General features: G+C 39.2%; 1 pseudogene; it reads right to left on the bottom strand.

The window, feature by feature from the left end:
• Positions 1-5,432: 5,432 nt before the first annotated feature.
• On the bottom strand, positions 5,433-6,969 carry LOC115848365 (ubiquitin-conjugating enzyme E2 variant 1 pseudogene; annotated as a pseudogene).
• Between the last annotated feature and the right edge of the window lie 14,596 nt (positions 6,970-21,565).

Genomic DNA, 21,565 nt, shown 5'->3' with positions numbered 1-21,565 from the left:
CGCTCCCGCCTTGGGATTTCGCTCAGTGGTTTCTTCTGCTTGGAACATTCCTCATCCCAGACATCCACATGACTTGCTCCCTCACCTCCTTCATATCTTTGTACAAAGGTTACCTTTACATTGACCACCCCTTTTTGAGTTGCAACTCACTTTTCCCATGTGGTACTCCCATTGATTCTCTCTGCCCTCATTTTTAAAAATTATTTTTTACTGAGGTAACATTGGTTTATAACATCATATGTTTCACATGTACAACATTATATTTCTCCTGTTTATACTACAGCATGCTCACTACCAAAAATTTAGTTTCCGTTCATCACCATACAGTTGACTCCCCTTTACCCATTTCACTTTCCCCCTGCCCCTTCCCTTCTGGTAATCACTATTCTGTTCTCTGTACCTATGTGTTTGTTTTTGGGTTTTTTTTTCATTTATTTTGTTTTGTTGTTTGTTGTATTCCACATGTGAGTGAAATCATAATTTGTCTTTCTCCATCTGACTTATTTAGCATAATACCCTCAAGGTCCATCTATCATGTTGCAAATGGCAGGATTTCATCTTTTTTTACGGTTGAATAGTATTGCATTGTATATATATATATATATATATATGTCATTCATTGATGGGCACTTAGGTTGTTTCCATATCTTGGCTATTGTAAATAATGCTGCAGTGAACAGAAGTGTGCATATACTTTTTCAAATTAGTGTTTCTGTATCTTTGGATAATTACCTAGAAGTGGGATAGCTTGATCATATGGTAGTTCTGTTTGTAATTTTTGAGGTATCTGCATACTGTTTTCCATAGTGGCTGCATCAATTTACATTCCCACCAACAGTGTATGTCTTCTTGGGAAAAATGCCTACTCAGCTCCTCTGCCCATTTTTTGATCAGGTTGTTTTTCTGTGGCTGAGTTATATGCGTTCTTTATTTTCTGCATTCCTTTATCATCGTTTAATTGTACTTAGCACTCCCTAGCATGCTACATAGTTTAGTTATTATCTTTATCGTTTATTGTTCGTGTCTCGAAACCCAAAATGAAGCCTCATGAAATGCAGATTTTGTCTATCTGGTTCACTAATAAATGACAAGCATCTATAATGGGCTGGGTTACTTAGCAGGTGCTTAATCAATTTGTTAAAGGTGTTAATATTTACTAAGTTCCACTTTTACACTGATTGAGAATTTGCCTCCCTGCTATCCTGAAAAACTGACTCCTATTTTGCCCTCTAAAAGAACACAGGGAAAGCTTGCTCTAAGTTTCTCAGGATGACCCCTGGCCAGAGAGTAATATGTGGCTTTTCCCACATACAAATCAGATGCATTTTGCCTGGAACTTTTCATTTATTCCAATGGTGTCTGTAATTTTATCGCAGGCCTACCCTGCCATACTTAAGGTAAGCAGTGATGCTTTCCTAACTTTATGATCAATACACAGCCTTGTGTTCATGAATATGATTATGATTTTTGATCCATTAATTTCTGGTCATTATCACCAAAGCCAGGAAGGACTGAACTATTTGAATAGTTTTGCCCAATTGTTGAGGCCATCAGAGACAAGTAGGCCCCAAATAACATTAAATCCAAGGGCATTTGCAAAAACCTTTTGAGTCGATATTTTAAAGCTCATATTTCCTTCTTCTCCGTCTGTAACTGATTTATGTAGTCAAGTTCCCTGTGAGTTGAAAGCTTACACCTAGCTGAAAATGACCCACTTGTAGAATCTTGGGCTTTGTCCAGAATATCTCAAGAGAACTTAGAGGGTGAGTTGAAATACCAGAAACAATTTTACTCATTACCAACTCAGCCTTACGTAACAGGCATGTCTGGGAAGGAAGCCGCCTAAACTGCATGTGGCCTGTACCAGATCATTAAAGGCTGTTAATGCCCAGAGTGTGTTTGTGTCCCAAATATTTAAAAGGTCCCTTTGAGGAAGTTAACTATTTGAAATATTATTTATATGTCACACATCCCAGTGTCTTAATTTGGGAATACAGAATAGAGTTCTGGAGGAGAGAAGTAACTGAAAGCTCTTGCTAGAGAAAATGATGATGCTAACTCTATTGCATCAAATATATATTTACAAATATTTATAAATTATAAACCTAAAAGTAGCATGGATAGTCATACTATCTATGAAGAAATAATTGCTTAAAATAGACTGAAGAGTGTTCTATCATATTATATCAGATTCATAGAAAGAGCAATGCCATTTCCACCTCCGAGCATTGTGAACTTATTTCCAGAATATTCTTATAACAAAAATCATTTAAGTTTTAGAGGTCTTTTACTTTTCAGTTGACACAGTATTTCCAAATGTATAGTTTCAGTAGTCTCATGGAGATGATTTCATCTTTGTTTTGCAGCTGAAGATAATGAAAGTTACAAAGTGAAATAACTTGCCTAAGACCAAATACCCAATCTGTAGCACACACAGTCTTGTTGTTCTTGGTCCAGTATGCTTTCCTCCATACCCAGGTGTCTTCATTTGCAAGTCCACAGTAGAGTTCTGGAGGGAAGAGGTTTCTGGAAGTTCTTGCTAAAGGAGGTGAAGATAATAAACTCTGCTACAGCAAATAATACTTATTTCCATATCTGCCTTTCCTATTAGATGGTAATTCTTCTTAAAGACAATACATTAAATCTGCGTTCCCCCATACCTTGCACAGTATCTAGAATGTAGTCAGTACTAGAAAGATTGAATTTAGAAAGGCTTAATGAGTACACATGTCGTACTCTCTCAGGTACAGCGTGTCCTGTCACTAAGAGCAGAGACCCGTCTCCAGACCTGGGAAGATGTTACAAGGTACATGGGAACTGAGTTCATTCATTTAAAAAGAAACTACTTACCGAGCATCTACTATGTGCCAGGCACTGTGTTAGGCAAAAGGCATAGTACCGCAGAAGACAGACAGACATGGTGCCTATACTCATAAAAGCATCCAGAGACTTGGAGCTGAGCCTTTAACTCTTGTTATAAAGTATGGACCAGTGATTCTCAAACTTGAATGTGTGTACGAATTGCCCAGGGATCTGGCATTCTGATTCATTAGTTCTGGGGTGGGCCCAAGAGTCTACATTGCTCACAAACTTCCATTTGATGCTGATTATGCTGGTCCCAGGCTCACCTCTTGAGTAGCAAGGACCAATGTTATAAAATTTTATTCTCTTGAAATACTGTCCTGTATTACTTACCCTGCAAGATTTCCCCAGTATTACTTGTTCATGTGTGTGTGTTTAGTTCTATGCAATTTTGTCACATACGTAGGTTTGTAGATTCACCATCACAGTAAACATACAGAACAGTCTTATCACTGCCAACATCCCATCCCACAACATTGCTCACCTCTGGCAACCACTAATCTGTCATCTATCTCTACAATTTTGTCATTTCGAAAATGTTATATAAATAGAACCATACAGCACATAACCTTTTGAGATTGGTGCTTTCACTCTGTGTACTTTTCTTTTTGCCTGTATCGATAGATCATTCCTTTCTATTTGAGAGAAGTGTTCCACGGGATGAAAGTACCACAGTTAGTTTAACCCGTCACCAGTTGAAGGGTATCTGGGTTGTGTCCATTTTCAATTATTACAAATAAAACTGCTCTGAACCTTTGTGTACAGATTTTTGTGTGAACATAAGTTTTCATTTCTTTGGGATGAATAACCCAGATTGCATTTGCAGGGCAATATGGCAGTTTCATGTTTAGATTTATAAGAAGGTGCCAAACTGTTGCCCAGAGGGGCTGTAAAATTTTATATTCCCACGAGCAACGTTTGAGTGTTCCAGTTTCTTTTCATTGTTGTCAGCATTTGGTGCTGTCACTATTTTTTTTTAATATTAATGCACACTTCTTTTTATTATATTAAAATCAGGCAATGGTCCGAAAAATGAAAAGGCTGCTTATGGAATACTGTTATGTTAAACTTTACTTACAGGATGTTAAATCCTTAGAACTAAGGGTTTCCCCAGAAAAAGATTAATGGTAACATCAGCTGCTTTTCAGACTTGATGGTTGCTGCTTCAAAAGGTGGTTTTATACAAACACTAAAAAAAAAGAAAAACCCTTAGATACAATGAATTGCTTTTCTTTTGGTATGCATCCACATCTCAGCATTTAGTGGTCCTGAACAGGAAAGTGGAAAAACGCAGCAATTTGCCAGGAAGTCAAGCCCACCAATTTTGGGGATCCACTTGGGGTACAAACAAGTTCTTTCTTATCCCTGCTGAGGACCGTGAGAAGCAGCAAAGTATGCATTGAATCTAAGGTTCTTTTTGATCCAGTTGTCAGATTCCAAACTAGACCCAAATGGATTGCAAGGATGACCCAGTGAGAGGAGAGCCCTGTTTAAAACTTCTTCAAATTTTAAAAGCAAAAGCAATTACAGGAAAAGAAAACAATTCATTCAGAGGGATTGTGTGTGCCTACAAGTGTCTTCTGTGGCCTTTCTCCAAGTTTAACCACCAAGGACTTTAGAGCTGGCAGGTCTCAGTAACCCTGGTGACTGTTCTTTTCACCTTATCAAAACCTGAGCTAAAAAAATGCATCAGCTGATGACGACAGCAGAGGGTGGCAGGGCTGAGCACCCAATATTCATTTCCCAGGCTGGTGGAGAGTAAAAAGTGTGGTTCCAAAACTAAATGAGGGAGGTCAGAGACGCTTTCCAACCTTAACTGATGGCTTCTGATTAAAGCAAGGAAGTGTCATGGAAAGTGCTGGGAGGTGATGGTGCCAAAAGGGACTTGAGGAGGAGGAAGGACAAAGCAGCACACTCGATTAAGGTGGAGGGAGAAGATATGGGGAAAGCCCTGAATTCTTCACCAAAGGCCAATTTCAGAGGGGAGCTGAGGGGGTTACAATCTATGCTTCGGCCAAGGGTGGTAGTGGAGAGTGGGAAGAGGATGGTGGCTTGGAAGGGGGGCAGCATTTAAGACTTAAAGAAAGAAACCAGGCGTGCAGACGAAGCACCCACACACACCCAGCAGGAGTCCCACAGGCTGTGACCTGAAACCTTCACATCTACTCTAAGAAGCCACCCCCAGCTGGAGGGCTGTTGCAGGGAGGGAGGAGGCAGGGGGAGGGGAAGGGGAGAAGGCAGAGACCCCCGGCCATGTAATCAGCAGCAAGGTGATTGCGTGATGTGTCTTTTCACAGTTGAGTTAGATGTGCCCCACTGGTTATGACGGGAATCGATTTAAATACACTTTCTTGATCCCAGAAGTTCATATGTGGACAGTGGTTGTTACACTTGACAGGATGATTTGTTATGGCACAACTTATATATTTCAAATGGACAAAAAAATTAGTATCACATTTACAGTATCTTAAGATAAACTGCATTTGAATGGGAGTTTCCTTTCCAGTACTTTGAGGTCTACAAGACGTATCTAGAAAATTTACTACTGTGGAAAATGAAGACTGTTTAAATCAAATGGGGGGTAAGGGAGGGCTGGTGGTTTTTCTTTTTGATTCACTGCTGTAACGCTGTCCTTCAGGCGGCTGAGGGAGTTTCATATTTTCTTTAGACATCATTAGGCGCTGAAGCACTTGCAGGGCAACTGATGCTATATGAGTTCTGCCATACTGCTAGCACTGATTTGGCTCTTGGGTCCACCACTCCATTAGAACTATTAACTCCATTCATATTAATTTTTGTTACAAGTCTTACAAAGGGGGGTGCTTCTGGGTATTTAGCTCCACATTCTATTTTAAGGCTGTATACTTGGTTTTCATAAATTGTTCTTGGGGGCTCAATGATCATCCCTGTCCATCTTGTAAGTGTCATGTCTTCATCATCTTCTAGACCCCAGATAATTGTACCATCTCCTACTCCTTTCTGGCCTTCGTTGAGCTCTTCCAACAGTTGGAAATTGCGAGGGACTTTTAGTCGCGAGCCTGCTGTGGCTGCCACCTTGTGTTGCTGTCGCTCCTTCACTATCTTTTTTTTTAATTTTAGGAACTCTAATAGACATGTAGTGATATCTCAGAGTGGTTTTAATTTGCATTTCCCTAATGGCTAATGATGTCAAACATCTTTCTTATGCTTCTTTGTCATCTGAATATTATCTTTGGTTAAGTGTCTGTTTATGTTTTATCCCAGTTTCTAATTGGATTTTTCCTTTGTTGTTTCCATTGAGTTTTAAGAGTTCTTCATATGTTCTGGATACTACTACTTTGTCATATTCTTCTTTAGAAATATTTTCTCCAAGTCTTAAGCTTGTATTTCATCTTCTTCACAGGGTCTTTTGCAGAGCAAAAGTTTATATTTTTAGTGAGGTCCAATTAATCATTTTTCCCTTTTATGGATTATGCTTTGGGTATCAAGTTTAACAACTGTTCACCTAGACCTGATCCCAAAGATTTTCTCCTAGTATTTCTTTTCTCATAAAGGTTTTATAGTTTTAAGTTTTACATTTAAATGCATGAACATTTTTAATTTTTTTTTTTGGTATAAGGTGTGAGATTTAGATCAGAGTTTATTACACCTGTTGAGGTGTAGCATGAGGTCCAGGTGGGGGTTATGTTCAGTTTCCCACTGGACCCGACCAGTATCACCCTTACAAAAGAGGAACAGAGCACTTACACCTCACTGAAGACAGTTGAGGTGGAAGTTCAGCCAGCCCTTCCCTCTGCTGACATCTTCCCAGCAAATGTGTGACACTGACTTTCACTGCCTTGTTGATGCTGAGTGAATGTGGAAGCTCAGCTCCCTGCTGGACCCCACTGGCACTACATGAGGAGAGGGAAATAGAGTGTCTGCCGGCTCCACCTCTCATCACCTCATCTACCTCATTGCTGGTGGTGGGGGGAGTTGAGAATCTGCTCCCCGTTGTGTTCCACAGACACAGGGAAAGGGCTATGAAGCCTAGTGGGGACTAGCTCTGCCTCATACCACCTCATTTAGTCTTATTTCTTCCAGGAAGATCTGGAGAGTCTGTTCACTGCTGGAGCCCACTGACACCATCCTGGGGGGGAGGGAGAATGGTAATAACGCCTGCTTCTGGCCGGTGGGGGAATGGAAGATCAGATCTCCACTCAGCTTCGCCAGTACTCTTCCTGTAGGGGAATTGGTGCACAGCCTGCCTATGCTGGGCAGAGGACAGATGACTAGCACCCCCCTCAGCTCTGCCAACTCCACTGGGCAGGGGAATCAGAGGGCTGCCACCTCTCTGTGGTGCAGGGGGGAGTGGCAGAGTGAAAGATCTGCTTGTGTTTGGCTTCAGTGGAACTTTGGGGAAGGGGTACAGTTTTTCCAATGTTCCATGTATTTTGCACTGGAGTAGGGTAGCTATTACCAAAAAGGATTCTGTTGTTAAGGTACCCATTTTCTGGGCCTTCAGCTAGGGAAAGCAGGTTTTTGTTTTGTTTTGTTTTGTTTTAATCTGTGCTTGTTGGCAGTTCTGGGTTGGAAGCTTTTGTAGCATCCTGTCACAAAAATGTATGGAAGTGATAAAAAAAAAAAAAAAAACCCAGGAAACTCACTGCCATGTTGTTCCTCAAGCCCCCTGCAATCTAAACCTACAAATAATAGACCACTCTGGGAAGGAATTGCCTTCCTCTGGATTGTTACTGAGGACTGACCCCTTTTCTCAGCCCTGGATATTACGTTCTCTGAACCCTGAGGGCCCAGTCACATGACGCTTTCTTGGTTTCCCATTAAATTGCTCTTTAATAATGATTGAAAGGAGCAAGGCTTCAATTCTGAGAGCGACCCTGGTGTCTTCAAGTCTCAAGAAGTGCTATCGGCATCTGGGGGGTTACATGGGATGACAGCAAAGGAAGCTCTGGCCTTCCTCCTTGTAGCCTGATCACATCTGGAAAAAAAAAGACCTCCTGGCTTCTCTCTCTGCTTCTGAATGTGGTCTTTGCTTATACCCTTCCAAGTCTAACATGCCTCATGTTCCTAATTACTTAGCTTATATTTTCAAATGCTCAGCTCCAGAAAGGTCCTGGCAATTGATGGTGGGACTTCATAGAATTTATTCCTAACCTCTGCCCCTCAGTTCATGTCCTCTCTGCCCACCCTAAGGATAACTCAGAGTGCCCCAAGTTTCATGACACTGTGCATTTTTAACATCTCTTTATGAAATAGAGGAATGTGGCAGACTTGCAGAAATATCTGACAAGCTTTGGTGTTTAAAATACCTTTAAAAACACTTTTAAGATTCATACTAAGACTTTATTAATAAATAGTTATAACTCAGAGCTTACGTGTAAATTTCTCAAAGGTATTTTAGTTATAGACAGTATAAGTTCTCACTCTGTATCAAATATAATGCAGAATCATTAAAAACACAAGTAAATCAACCCAAGTCATCTAGACTTAATAGTAAAATCCAAACACCAATGCCCTTTATAATGGGAAATCTGAAATATTTTCTGTTTATGAAATGATATTTTCTAACTGCACTTGGAAATGAGGGCCCAAAAGATCACACAATCCAGACTTCATTTGGAGATGAGGAAGCAGGCTCAAAGAAGGCAAGTGGCTTGTCCAAGATCACAAACCCAATTAATTCTGAATTACAGTTCATATCTCTTAACTCTTGGACCAATATTATTTTCATTACATCAGTGGTTCTTACATTTTAGTATTCATTAGAATCACCTAGAGGGCATGTTTAAAAACAGACTACTGGGTCCCACCCTCAGAGTTTCTGATTGAGTTTTCAGGGTGGGACCTGAAGATTTGCATTTCCTACCAGATCCCACAAAGCTGCTCATGCTGCTGGTCTCAGGGACCACTTTTGAGAACCACTGAATTGCAGCATTTTCCTCTGTTTCTATTCTATTTTACTTTAATGAACATCTTTAACTTTATATTTTGGATAATTTTGAAAATACACAAAAGTGGACCCAAGACTATGTATAAGGAACTCATAAATCCATCGAACACCAACCATCCAACAATAGCCAATCTAAAGAACTTCTTAACATACCACTTTATTTTTTATGCACTTTTCTCTTGGGGACAGGTTTTCTTAGATGTCAAAAATGTCTAATGAGAACAAGGTCTTGTATTGTTACTCTAGAATTTTTCATTTTGTGGTTTTATTTAATGTAGATTATCTTTACAACTTTACGAAAAGGTAGCGACAGTTGTTTACCAGCTTCTTTATTACAATGAAGGAAAAGGAGGCTCACATGGTTCTTGAGTGATTCACCCAGGACTCATACGGAAGTCTGACTCCAGAATTTACCTTGTTGATCATCATCATTCAGTTGCATTAATTAAAGCCAAACTCATCTGATTTAAGGCAAAAGCACTCTCTTAGTCCATTCAGGCTGCTGTAACAGAATGCCATACGCTGGGTGGTTTAGACAACATTTATTCTCACAGTTCTGGAGACTGGAAAGTCCCAGATCAAGGCTCTGGCAGATTCGTTGTCTTGTGAGAGCCTATTTCTTGGCTCATAGACAGCCGTTTTTCTGTCTCAAATGGTAGAAGGATGAGGGATCCCTCTAGAATCTCTTTTATAAGGGTACTAATCCCATTCGTGAGGGCTCTACCTTCACGACCTAATCACCTCCCAAAGGCCCTACTTCCAAATACCATCATACTGGGGATTAGGATTTCAACCTACGAATTTTGGGAGGATGCAAACATTCAGTCTTTAGCAAGCACAAAATTGGCTGCACTTATTTCTATATATGTAGCCAGTAACAGTGACACAGTGTTAGTACTTGTGGGCCAATGTTAAGTGGTTAGTTGCCCAGTAAGATTCAGACCTTCTGGTGGAGTGGAGGTGGCTGTATTTTCAGTCAAACTTCCAGTGACATTAATTGCCATAAGGATTTCAACATCACTACCTGATTCAATGTTCATGCTAGAGTATGGAGTTCTTCCTTCATTTATGACCTAAGTCTCACTGAGACTGTCTCTTGCTTTCAGAAATGTGGATAGTCTTTGCCATTTATGTGCCGCCAACAAACTGTGAAGTTTAATGAACTGTCAAGAGCTTTTTAATTTATTTTTTTGGGGGGGGGGGTTACGCGGGCCTCCCACTGCTGTGGCCTCTCCCGTTGCGGAGCACAGGCTCCGGACACGCAGGCTCAGCGGCCATGGCTCACGGGCCCAGCCGCTCCGCGGCATGTGGGATCTTCCCGGACCGGGGCACGAACTAGCGTCCCCTGCATCGGCAGGCGGACTCTCAACCACTGCGCCACCAGGGAAGTCCTCAAGAGCTTTTTAGATGAATATTCATATATAGTACCATGTGTCTCTAAATAGTTCTCTATATTATACATTTATGGGTAATTCATATGCAGTTATGCTCTAGTACTCAGAAATATAAAAGTATAAAATACCTACATGTGTCAAATAAAATGCCACTTAACATTGGCATCTTATGAAATTTTATCCTAAACTCCAAACCCTTACACTGCTCTAACAGTTATCACCTTTTGAGATATAACTGATATACATAGTGTGATAATGTACCTCTCTGATTATTTGTGACAAACATTATACCCTGGACTTTCTATGATTAGCACAGAATAAAAAACAAAAAGAGAAAAGCTACCTGAGATGAAACTTGGCAGTTATAGTACTTTCTTATCACTGACCTGTGGCTTTTTAAAATGTGATTCTGGTTTCTTTTCTTCAAGTTTATTAATTTGGGATAATAATGAATAGTTTTAGGAAATTTTGTGAGTTGACAGCTATTTTTATCTAAGATCTAGAAGAAAAATAAAAACATCTACTTTATGGTACTTTTTATATTAAAAGATTTGCATCCAACACAGATTGGTTAGCATAAGAAAAGTTGCTCAATATTATTAGTCATCAGAATTGCAACTGCAAACCTCAATGAGATATCACCAGAATAGTTAAAATTAAAAGGACTGACAATGCCAAGTGTTGACAAGGATGTAGAGTAACTGGAATTCTTTCACACTGCTGGTTGGAAATAAATTGGTAAAACCACTTTGGAAAAATGTTTAACAGCAATTGGCAAGGCTAAAATACAAATATCCTAGGATCCAGTAATTCCACTCTTGGCCACATACACAAACATAAATGTGTACACATGTACCAAAATGCATGGACAAAAAATGATATTCCCAGCTAAAACCTGAGAACAACACAAATGTGCAACCATGGATGAATGGATAAATACATGTGATATATTCATACAATGGGATATAACTCAGCAATAAAAAGAATACACTACCGATATATGCAAATACATGGATGAAACTCACATACATAGTACTGAGCAAAAGAAAGTCAAACACAAAAGAGGACAAACTGTATAATTCCTTTCATATCAAGTTCAAAAACAGCCAAAACTTTTGGGAGTATTAACTAGGAGAGGGCACAAGGGAGCTTCCTGGAGTGCTGGATATGTTCTATATCTTGATGTCAGGTGCTGGTTTCAAGGGGTAAAAATCCATCAAGCTTTACCCTTAAGATCTGTTTGCTTACTAAAATATTTTTTAAAAATAGAAATAAAAAGATTATGCAAAATTGTCAAAATGCCCTGTTGAATGAACACTTCCAGACAGGCTCATTTCAAAGTGTGTAAACTTGGTCCCAGAGAATGAAAGCTTTTCTGAGTCATCAGGTCATATTTCTGGAGCTTCTCCATGGGCAATATATTTTCAGTGCTCTGCTCAGGAACAAGTGATGCTTAAAGGTAGATTTAGTGTCATCTCTTTTTATTGTACAGTGCCACATGGAAGCAGCAACATCTCATGACCCACATTTTAAGTTGAATACTCAGTCATATAACTAATAATTTTCTACTCATAAATACACAAGTTAACAACTTAAAAACAATCAATAGCCATCACAACTTACACAACTCCTTAAAAACAACCATTTAAATAACTATTAGCTTTATCCAATGCTGGAAACATTTTGCTGAACAAAATAGGCATCTTTTTTTCCCTGAGATTTAGGAAAAATTGTCTATATATACGTTATTTCATAATTTTTTCCAGACAGATGTCTTTTTTTTTTTCCCTACACATATTCTATCATTGTATGCAGACCCAGAAAAAAGGCATGGCCTTCATTTCCAAGCCATACTCTGAATGGGAATATTAGCTAGGAGAGGGCACAAGGGAGCTTCCTGGAGTGCTGGATATGTTCTATATCTTGATGTCAGGAGCTGGTTTCATGGGTGTAAAACTTCAAGCTTACTATTATCTACCTGGAAAGGACTATCCTACAAAGGTACACAAGATAGGATGGTGCTCTTGACCTGAAGAGATTCCGGCTATGAAGACATCTGCTGAGGTGTTGCATTTTGCTTTTGCTAAAGTACTGCACCATCCTCTGTTGCCCCAGATACAAAATGACACAGGGAATTAATTCCCAGGAATGAAGCTTAAGTCATGGCTTTTGTTTGTCTTTGGAATTCTTTTTCAACACTGCCTTTCTGATCTTTGAAATGGAGCAAACCCTTGGAATTAATTTCTGGAATTAATTTCCTGGAATTAATTTTTACACCAGAGGACATTCTTGAATACCATTTTTCTTTTGAGAGGGGTCTGTCCTTCATATTGTGGTCATGACATCTTACTAAATGTATCATCTCTCCCAGTTAGAACAGACTGTTACAAACCAGGTGCTACTCTTAGGATAGAGAGAGTAGCTGAATGGCTGAAACAAGGTAGAATATAAAAGATGTTTCATGTCCATGGAAGTGGTAGAGGCAGAAAATGAATTGGATTCCTTTAAGATGAATCTTTTATGGATCAGCAGATTTATTTGGAGTTACTTAAAAAGGAGTTATTTCATTAGCAACTAACTCTGATCTATGTCAGCAATAAGGCATCCTTAGGTCATTTATTTCAGTATAAGAAGTCACTGCAGAAGAAATGTGATTATTGACTATCTAAGATGGAAATAAATATTGAGGCAAAACTAAGACTTTTTTTTACAGAATTATGGGTATTACACTTGATTTTAAGCTTCATTTAATCAAAGCATTTGGCTATTATACTTTGGTGAGTAAGTTTATGATCAGTAAAGATGAAATAATTATTTGTTAAAGAACACTAAAGCTAACACATTTTTGTAAAGTTTTTAGCAATGATTTAAGTACAATGCTTAGAGCTATTATATAAAGAGTATGGGAAATGCTGGTTGCTCAACTGATTTTTGACAAAGATGCAAAAGCAATTAAATGAAGAAAAAGTTACCTTTTCAACAAATGATGCTGGAGCAATTGGACATCTACAGACAAATATATAAAATGAACTTCAGCCTAAATCTCATACCATATACAAAAATTAACTCAAAATGGATTACAAATATAAAATTTTAAACTATAAAACTTTTAGAAAAAACAAAGGAGAAAGCCTTTGGGGTCTAAGGCTGAGCAATGAGTTCCTAGACTTAACATGCTCAAGGACAATCCATTAAAGAAATTCATTAAAGAAAATACTAATAACAGATTTCATCAAATTTAGAAACTTTTTTTTTATAAAAACACTATGTTAAGTGGATGAAAACACAAGCTACAGGCTGAAAGAAAATAGTTGTAACCAAACCACATATCTGCCCACAGGATTACTATCTACAATATATTAAAACTCTCAAAACTCAACAGTAGGGCTTCCCTGGTGGCCCAGTGGTTAAGAATCCGCCTGCCAATGCAGGGGGCATGGGTTCGAGCCCTGGTCTGGGAAGATCCCACATGCCACGGAGCAGCTAAGCCCGTGCGCCACAACTACTGAGCCTGAGCTCTAGAGCCCATGAGCCACAACTACTGAGCCCACATGCCACAGCCACTGAAGCCTGTGTGCCTAGAGCCCGTGCTCTCCAACAAGAAGCCACCGCAATGAAGAGTAGCCCCCGCTCACCACAACTAGAGAAAGCCCGCGTGCAGCAACGAAGACCCAACGCAGCCAAAAGTAAATAAATAAATTTATATAAAAAAACTCAACAGTAAAACAACAACCAGAAAAAAAAAATCTGACTAGAAAATGCTAAAAAGATATGAAGAGGCACTTCATGAAGAGGATATAGAGGGAAAACAAACATATGAAAAGATGTTCATAATGAGATGTTACAACAATGCAAATTAAAACCACAATGAGATACCACCATGCCTCGATCAGAATAGTTACAATTAAAAATATTGGCAACGATATTTCTAGAGAGGCTGTGGAGAAACCTACTCATACAGATGTTGCTGGAGGAAATGTAAAACGGCACAGCCTTTCTGGAATCAATTTGGCAGTTTCCTATAAAACTAAACATACAACTGCCATACAGCTCAGCATTTGCACTGTTGGCTATTCATCCTAGAGAAATGAAAATTTTTGTGCACACAGAAACCTATACATGAAAGTTCATAGTAGCTTTATTTGTAAGTCAAAACTGGAAACAACTCAGATGTTCTTCAACAGGAGAATGGTTACACAAACTGTGGCACATCCCTACCATGGACTGCTACTCAACAATAAAAAGGAACAAACTGTTGATACAGTAGCGTGATGAATCTCCAAAGAATTGTTCTGAGTGAAAAAAGCCAATACCCAAAGGTCACATACTGTATGATTCCATTTATGTAATATTCTTGAAAAGATGTAATTGTAGAAATAAATGGAGAATAGAATAGTGGTTGTCGAGTTTGAAAGAGATGGTAAGAATGAGAATGAGGTAAGCTTGGCCATTGAAGAGCGGCATGAGACATCTTTGTAGTGATGGGATTAGTCTGTGTCAATGTCAATATTCTGGTTATGATATCATACTATAATTTTGTAAGATGTTACTGTTGGGGAAACTAAGCAAAATATATATGTAATCTTTCATTTTTACCACTGCATGCAAATCTACCATTTCCTTAAAATCTTTTTTAAAGTTTATTTTAAAAAATCATATTCACAATGCGTTTGTAAAGTGTGTCAGAAATTGCATTCAGAAATATTATGAATGAGTAATACTGAGATTCTCTTGGACGAAGATACCATAAATCTCCACTAAAAAGCATTTCTCTCAGATATAGAAAAAGGACATTACATAGGTATTTGTTCTCTCTATGTCTGGTTATATACTTGACCACCTCACCCCAGATTGTCTGACCCTGGTGTGGTAAAAGTGGAGGCCATGAACCTTCTGTATCCCTTATCCATATCCTAGTACTCTTGTGCTTCTTCTTTAAACAGATTCAGAAGGAAATCCATCTGGTAAGCTCATTCAGAGTAAAGAATTAGTGCCTGAATTTTAAATGTAAAGAAGAAGTCTGTCAGAAGGATCCAGGAATAATACATCAAACCCAAAGATATGCAATACAGACAGACATCCCCAGTGATACGAACAAGCCACTAGAATGGTATTAGTAAGCAACACACATCATAGCAGCTGCAATTTGTCTCTCTCTGTACAGTTACCTTATTTCTCTGTCTGAAGTCGGGCCTTATTGATGGTTTTCATCATTTATTGATGCATACATTGCCGTCTCACAACTCCCAAATTTACCCAACTGAATATTTGGTACCAAAATAGATTCTCCCATCACAATGCCAAATTCCTACAAAAGAATCTGATGGTTTTTTCCAAGGTCAGTTCCCTGCCCTTTATCCAGTTAACTATGGGGTCATGCAGGAGGATGAACGTGGATATTGAGGACTTAGATCTAGAGTCCAGTGACATTTAGCTTTTGAAAGCTATGATGCACTACACAAACAAATTGGTAAGAAGAGAATCACAGGCATGAATGAGGCACATAACTATAGATGAACCCTTTCTTGGAGTCTGAAAAATACCACTTCCTGGATAGCTTATACATGGAGTGGGGATGCCCTCATCTATGTGTTGTATAGATGGCAAAAGTTTCTTTATCAGTAGTAGGGGATGAAAGTCATTCATCAGCCTCTGTTAGTATCTCCCCTGTACTCCCTCAACAGTCAGTGTCAAGCACGTGACAACCATGCCTCACTGCAAACTTCTGCCTAAAGACTTTCTTTCACACAAGTGTAAGTTAATGCCCCTAGAAAGATAATGCTACTAGGGAACAGCCCTAAGCCATGACAAATGAGAAGCGGAGGATAAATACTAGACCTAACTCAAGGGAGGGGGGTAACTCTGAGATGTGTTCTATTCTGGCTTCCAGACACACCCCCTACCCCCAGCAAAAGTGAGCCACAGTTGTACATATTACTAACGTCTAATAGCATATATTTCCTTTGGCTTCGTCCCTTCCTGTGTCCTGTCTCATTTCCCCAATGGCACTTCCTGTCATCAATTACCAAATAAACTACCTGCCCTCAAATTCCTGCCTAAGGGTTTTCTTCTTTGGTATGCAATGTAAGACAGGGGCATAGGACATAAATTGCCAAATGCCTATCTTCAGGGCTGGCATGATGGAGGGAAACAGGAGAGGCCAGTCGTTGGCAAAGGTAAGAGAGAGAGGCAGGAGCCGTGAGAAAGCTTCAGGTCTAACATGGACCTGGCTGAGTTAAGTCAGGGTGCAGAGTGTGAATACAGCTTGAACACTGGAGGAAGATCTAATCTATGCAGAGAAGGAAAAAAGAAGCATTGGAGAAGAGGGGGTAACGTCCTCAGCCAGATCATGGCGCAAGATCAGTAACAGACAAGCTAAGTAAGACTCATCCCCTTGAAATCTCAGTAGATGGAAACACAAAGGGAGCAGGGCCCCGCTGGCTGCCTGGAGAAATGGGATTCATGTGGTCAGGGACCTGAGGTCAGGGGAACCTTTGAGGTCCAGGGGTGTGAATTAATCCATTAATCATACAGTCATCCCTCCCCTCAGTATCCATAGGGGGTTGGTTCTAGGACCTATTCCAGACACGAAAATCCAGGGATGCTGAAGTCCCAGAGATGGCCCTCCGGCCAGCCCTCCATATCTGCAGGTTCTGCATCCACAGATTCAACCCGCCATGAGTCATAAACGTAGTAGAACCGGTGCGTGCAGAATGCCCAGAGGGCCGACTGTAGTCTTAGTTCATTTGACTAATTGCTAACCTCTCTAAGCATTAAAATGCAGCCTTACCCACAGCCACATTAGATTACTGGCTAATGTTTTGCTTTCGATTAATGAAGAGCTTTTTATAATAGAGAAGAACTGTCTCCCTGTAGATATAATTTTAAATAAGGCCCTCAGTTTAAAAACTCTATAAAACACAGTATTTTAAGTCTTCACAACAGAGTTTTACTCAGGAACATGTTAATTTATAAGCAAAGATATAAAGATCCAACCATTTGATATTCAGTGAGGATATGCTAAACCTGGCAGAAAAGGGCATAGCAAATTACTTAGCTAATCCTAAAATGTGGAGACCAAGTCTCTTCTCAGTGATAGCTGATGAGGAGGAACCAGTTCCAATATCCTTAACTAGTTGATTGAATTGGAAAATTTTACATAGCTCATTAAATGTTAAGCATCTCCTAAAACAGAGCAAAAATAATTTTAGTAACTGATTATCATCTATATGTGTAAAATTCTGGAAACTCCATAGCCATTTTCACTTGAAAGTGGTTGGATTTCCGTCATCAATTAATTTGGCAAAACTTGAATAGAATGTGTAGTTTAAAATTATCCCAGAAACACCAGGAAAAATGGCACACATTCTGTCATTGATGTATCCCCTTTTACTCTACAAACTTGTCAATGAAAGATAAATTATAAAAATAAAAAAAGAGGGCTTCCCTGGTGGCACAGTGGTTGAGAGTCCGCCTGCCGATGCAGGGGACGCGGGTTCGTGCCCCGGTCCGGGAAGATCCCACGTGCCGTGGAGCGGCTGGGCCGGTGAGCCATGGCCGCTGAGCCTGCGCGTCTGGAGCCTGTGCTCCGCAACGGGAGAGGCCACAGCAGTGAGAGGCCCGTGTACTGCAAAAAAAATAATAATAATAAAAAAAGAATCAGAGAACCTCAGATAAGATAAACATCCTCATAGACGAGAGACAAAACAGAAAGCTGGAATTATAAAGTGAGGCTGAAGATCCATATTCCAAAGCAGGCAGCGGGAGGTATAAATTCACCTCCTTTGGGAAAAGAAGGACTAGAGGTCTTCCATGTGAAATGGAAAAACGGAGTCAGCTTCACTGTATAAATCCAGGGGCTATAAGTCATAAAAGTAAGGTGAAAAAAATACTGACAACTGCTGCCTGGGGCTACAACTTACATGGAGCTGCCAGGTAATGTAACCCTGAGAATATGGACATAGCCTCAGGACAGAGCTGCCTGTGGCTCACTAACCATTTCTGTATATTCTTCATATCCCTACCAGGGAGGAGGCCCAAGCCTTCATTATGAGAGCTGTTTCTCAACTAATGGCCCCAGGACATTCATGGAAGTAGCCTCACAACTTCTTGTCAGAGAGAAAGGAACCTAGAGAGAGAAAGAGAAAACAATGCAAAGCAAAAAAAAAAAGAAAGTTTCCCTTAGATAAGCCTGTGATCTGGAACTCTAAAATGCATGAAGAAATCTAATGTTAAGGAAGAGCCAAAAAAAATAAACCTTAGAACAGGAGTTATTTTCTAATGATGTAAATGTTATGAAATAGACAAATGTTTTAAAATAAGCATGGTTGGGATACTCAAAGGTGTGAGGACCTAACATCCATAAAAAGAACAAGAAAATATTACACAAAAAGTTACATACATAAAAGAGGGTGGGTGTAAAAAAGAATTAAATTGAAATATGGGAAACAAAAATATAATAAAAATAAAATTAATAGATAGGATAAACTCTAAACAGAACACCACTGAAAAGATTAATCCTGGCTGATAGCACTGAACACTTCACCTACCACATAGTAAAAAGATAAAAGAGATACATGCAAGAGCAGTTTAATATTCCCACAAGATCTATTGAGTTCTTTTAAACTTAAACTTCACTAATCTCTTTGAAAACATGTCCTAGCATACAGACAATACAGACAATGGCATGAAAAGAATATTTGATATTAGCTGAGAATTTTCTGACATTGAAGAGAGACAAAAGTGTTCAAATCAATAATACACTTTGACTATCAAGTAGAAGAGTAAAAATAAAATAATAATAACAGGGACTTCCTTGGTGGCACAGTGGTTAAGAATCCACCTGCCAATGCAGGGGACACAAGTTTGAGCCCTGGTCCAGGAAGATCCCACATGCCACAGAGCAACTAAGGCTGTGTGCCACAACTACTGAGCCTCTGTGCACCTAGAGCCCGTGCTCTGCAAGAAGAGAAGCCACCACAATGAGAAGCCCAGGCACTGCAACGAAGAGTAGCCTTCCCCCTCCGCAACTAGAGAAAGCCCACGTGCAGCAACGAAGACCCAACGCAGCCAAAAATAATTAAAAATAAATAAATGAATAAATGTTTTAAAAAAAATAGATCCACAGGTAGATACATAATAGAGAAATTTCAAGAAATCAAGGATAAAAGAAAAAAATTTAAAAGCTAGAAGAAAAATCAGTTTATCTAAATGGTAATGGCAATTTGAAGTGTATTTCTCATTATCAACAAGAAAGGACAGAGAAAATGGAATAGTAGCCTCAAAGTTCTGAGAGGAAAAACAATTACTATATGAACGCAGAGTTCTATACCCAGCAAATTGTAATTCAAAAGTAAGGGCAAAAAGAAGACCTTTTTAGAAATAAAAAGACTAAATGATGTTGCCACAAACAAACCTTGTAATATTGACTTTGGTTAGAAGGAAGACCCTAAATAAATGCCATTTTTTTCTTACTGCAAGTAAATTTCAGTAAGATATTTACAGGGAGATTAGATAAATCTCAAAACTTTCCCCAGACTCTCTATAATCCCCTCTTAACCTTTTCCTTCCCGGGGTGGGGGGAGGGTTGGGGGGGGCAGGGAATACTCCATGTTGTCCAGTCTGTTCAGCATCTATGCCTTGCTGTGGTTGGCTTAATGGGGACAGGACCCCTGACTGATGTACCCTCACCCCAGAAGCAGAATCTAGATATTTCTCATTCTAACCAGTTTCTTCTCAGTTTACACCACTGCCTCTTTTTCTGTCTGTTCACTGCTCTTTAAATGTCTGTCTTTCAGGGTTGTATTCGTGCCCTATTTCTCTTGAATATTTTGTCCCAACATGTGAACTTTCGAATCACCTGGAGAACTTGTTAAAATATAGATTCTTTAATCTAGCCCCACATACACTGAATTGCAATGAAAGAGGGTGAACCTTATACCTGCATTTTTAGCAATCAACTCAGATAATTCCAATGCATACTAGAGTTTAAGAACCACCACTTTTATAAACTTTCTGTAAGCATTATCATGTATAGCTTTGCTTTTGACTCATAACAATTCACCAGTAAGTCACAAAATTTATGTCAGATTCAAAGCCATGTTCTAAGTTCCACCTGCTAACTGGCCATTTCAATATAAATGTCCTATATTTACCCATCTTCTAACCCCTTTATTTCCTGAGCTAAGAATGTGAATTACCTTAAGCTCCTCTGTTCCCACCTACATTTTTTCCCATGTTTTCTGTCAATCTCCAACGCATTTATCCTGAGCTCCAACCATTGCTTTACTGGTTCCTGGACATGCCAGTCTGAGAGTTCACAATCCCTTCTACATATGGAAGACTTCACATCCAGGAATATTCTTTTCAAAAGTAATCTGTACCTTGAAGTCTTTTCTCATTCCCCAGTCAAGCCCCCACCTCCGTGTTTCCACACCAAGGTCTCAACCACAGCACTTTCCATATGATCTGGAAACTACCTGCTTACACCTGTTTTCCCCACCAGTCAGGGAGCACTTGCAGGAAAGGTTTGATCAGGGCTCACTTGTTTTTATATCTCAAGGTTGAGTACAGAAACTAGCTTGGAGTAGTACTTAACACCTGTTTTTTAAGTAAGGTATAAACACATGAGCAAATTGATAGATACCTGACCAAGGTTCATTGAATCTACAAATTCCAAATCAGCATATGTGTTTTCTTAAAGGATAGTGTACGTTTCATGTGGATAAGATTCCCAGAAAACTGGTATCTTCCATTCTGCAGGAAATTCACATAGTAATGAACAAATTAGTGACCCTCAAATAAGAAACTCCAAGTAAAACCTTTTATTGCTTTTTCAGATTCCTTTTTCTATATGAAGCAACCAACATCAACACAATATAGTGTTCTTCTTGTCCTCTTGAGATAAGAAGTTGTTTGTGGACATGGGTAGACCTCTTCCTGGTTACTCCCCCTACTCCCCGTGTAACTGCTCTAGTCTCTGAATTGATTTGATGCCCTTTGATTTTAAGAGCCATTGATATTCACAAGTGTTGGACAAAGAAATAGTGACAATATACAATGCAAAGCTTTCCTCTCCCTGAATCATTTCCCAACACCACTGGATTCTTAAAGTAAAATAAAATAAAACGAGGACTGGTCGTGCTTGAAGACTCTTTAAAGTTTTACTGATCTCATGTTGCTCCATAGGTTATCATAAGAACTAGGACCATAGCTATATAAAGACAGACATTCTGAACAACATTTCTATAGGAAATTGAAAAAAGTAAAACTGCCAAAGGAACATTTTAAACTCCTGATCTAATTTCAAATCCCTTACAATATTAAAATAATTCACAAATGATGGGTGAGCAGAGAGCATTTGACACTATGACCTTGCCTC

Source organism: Globicephala melas, chromosome X (genome assembly GCF_963455315.2).
Source record: "Globicephala melas chromosome X, mGloMel1.2, whole genome shotgun sequence".
Taxonomy (NCBI): domain Eukaryota; kingdom Metazoa; phylum Chordata; class Mammalia; order Artiodactyla; family Delphinidae; genus Globicephala; species Globicephala melas.
This window is presented reverse-complemented; position numbering and strand designations above follow the sequence as displayed.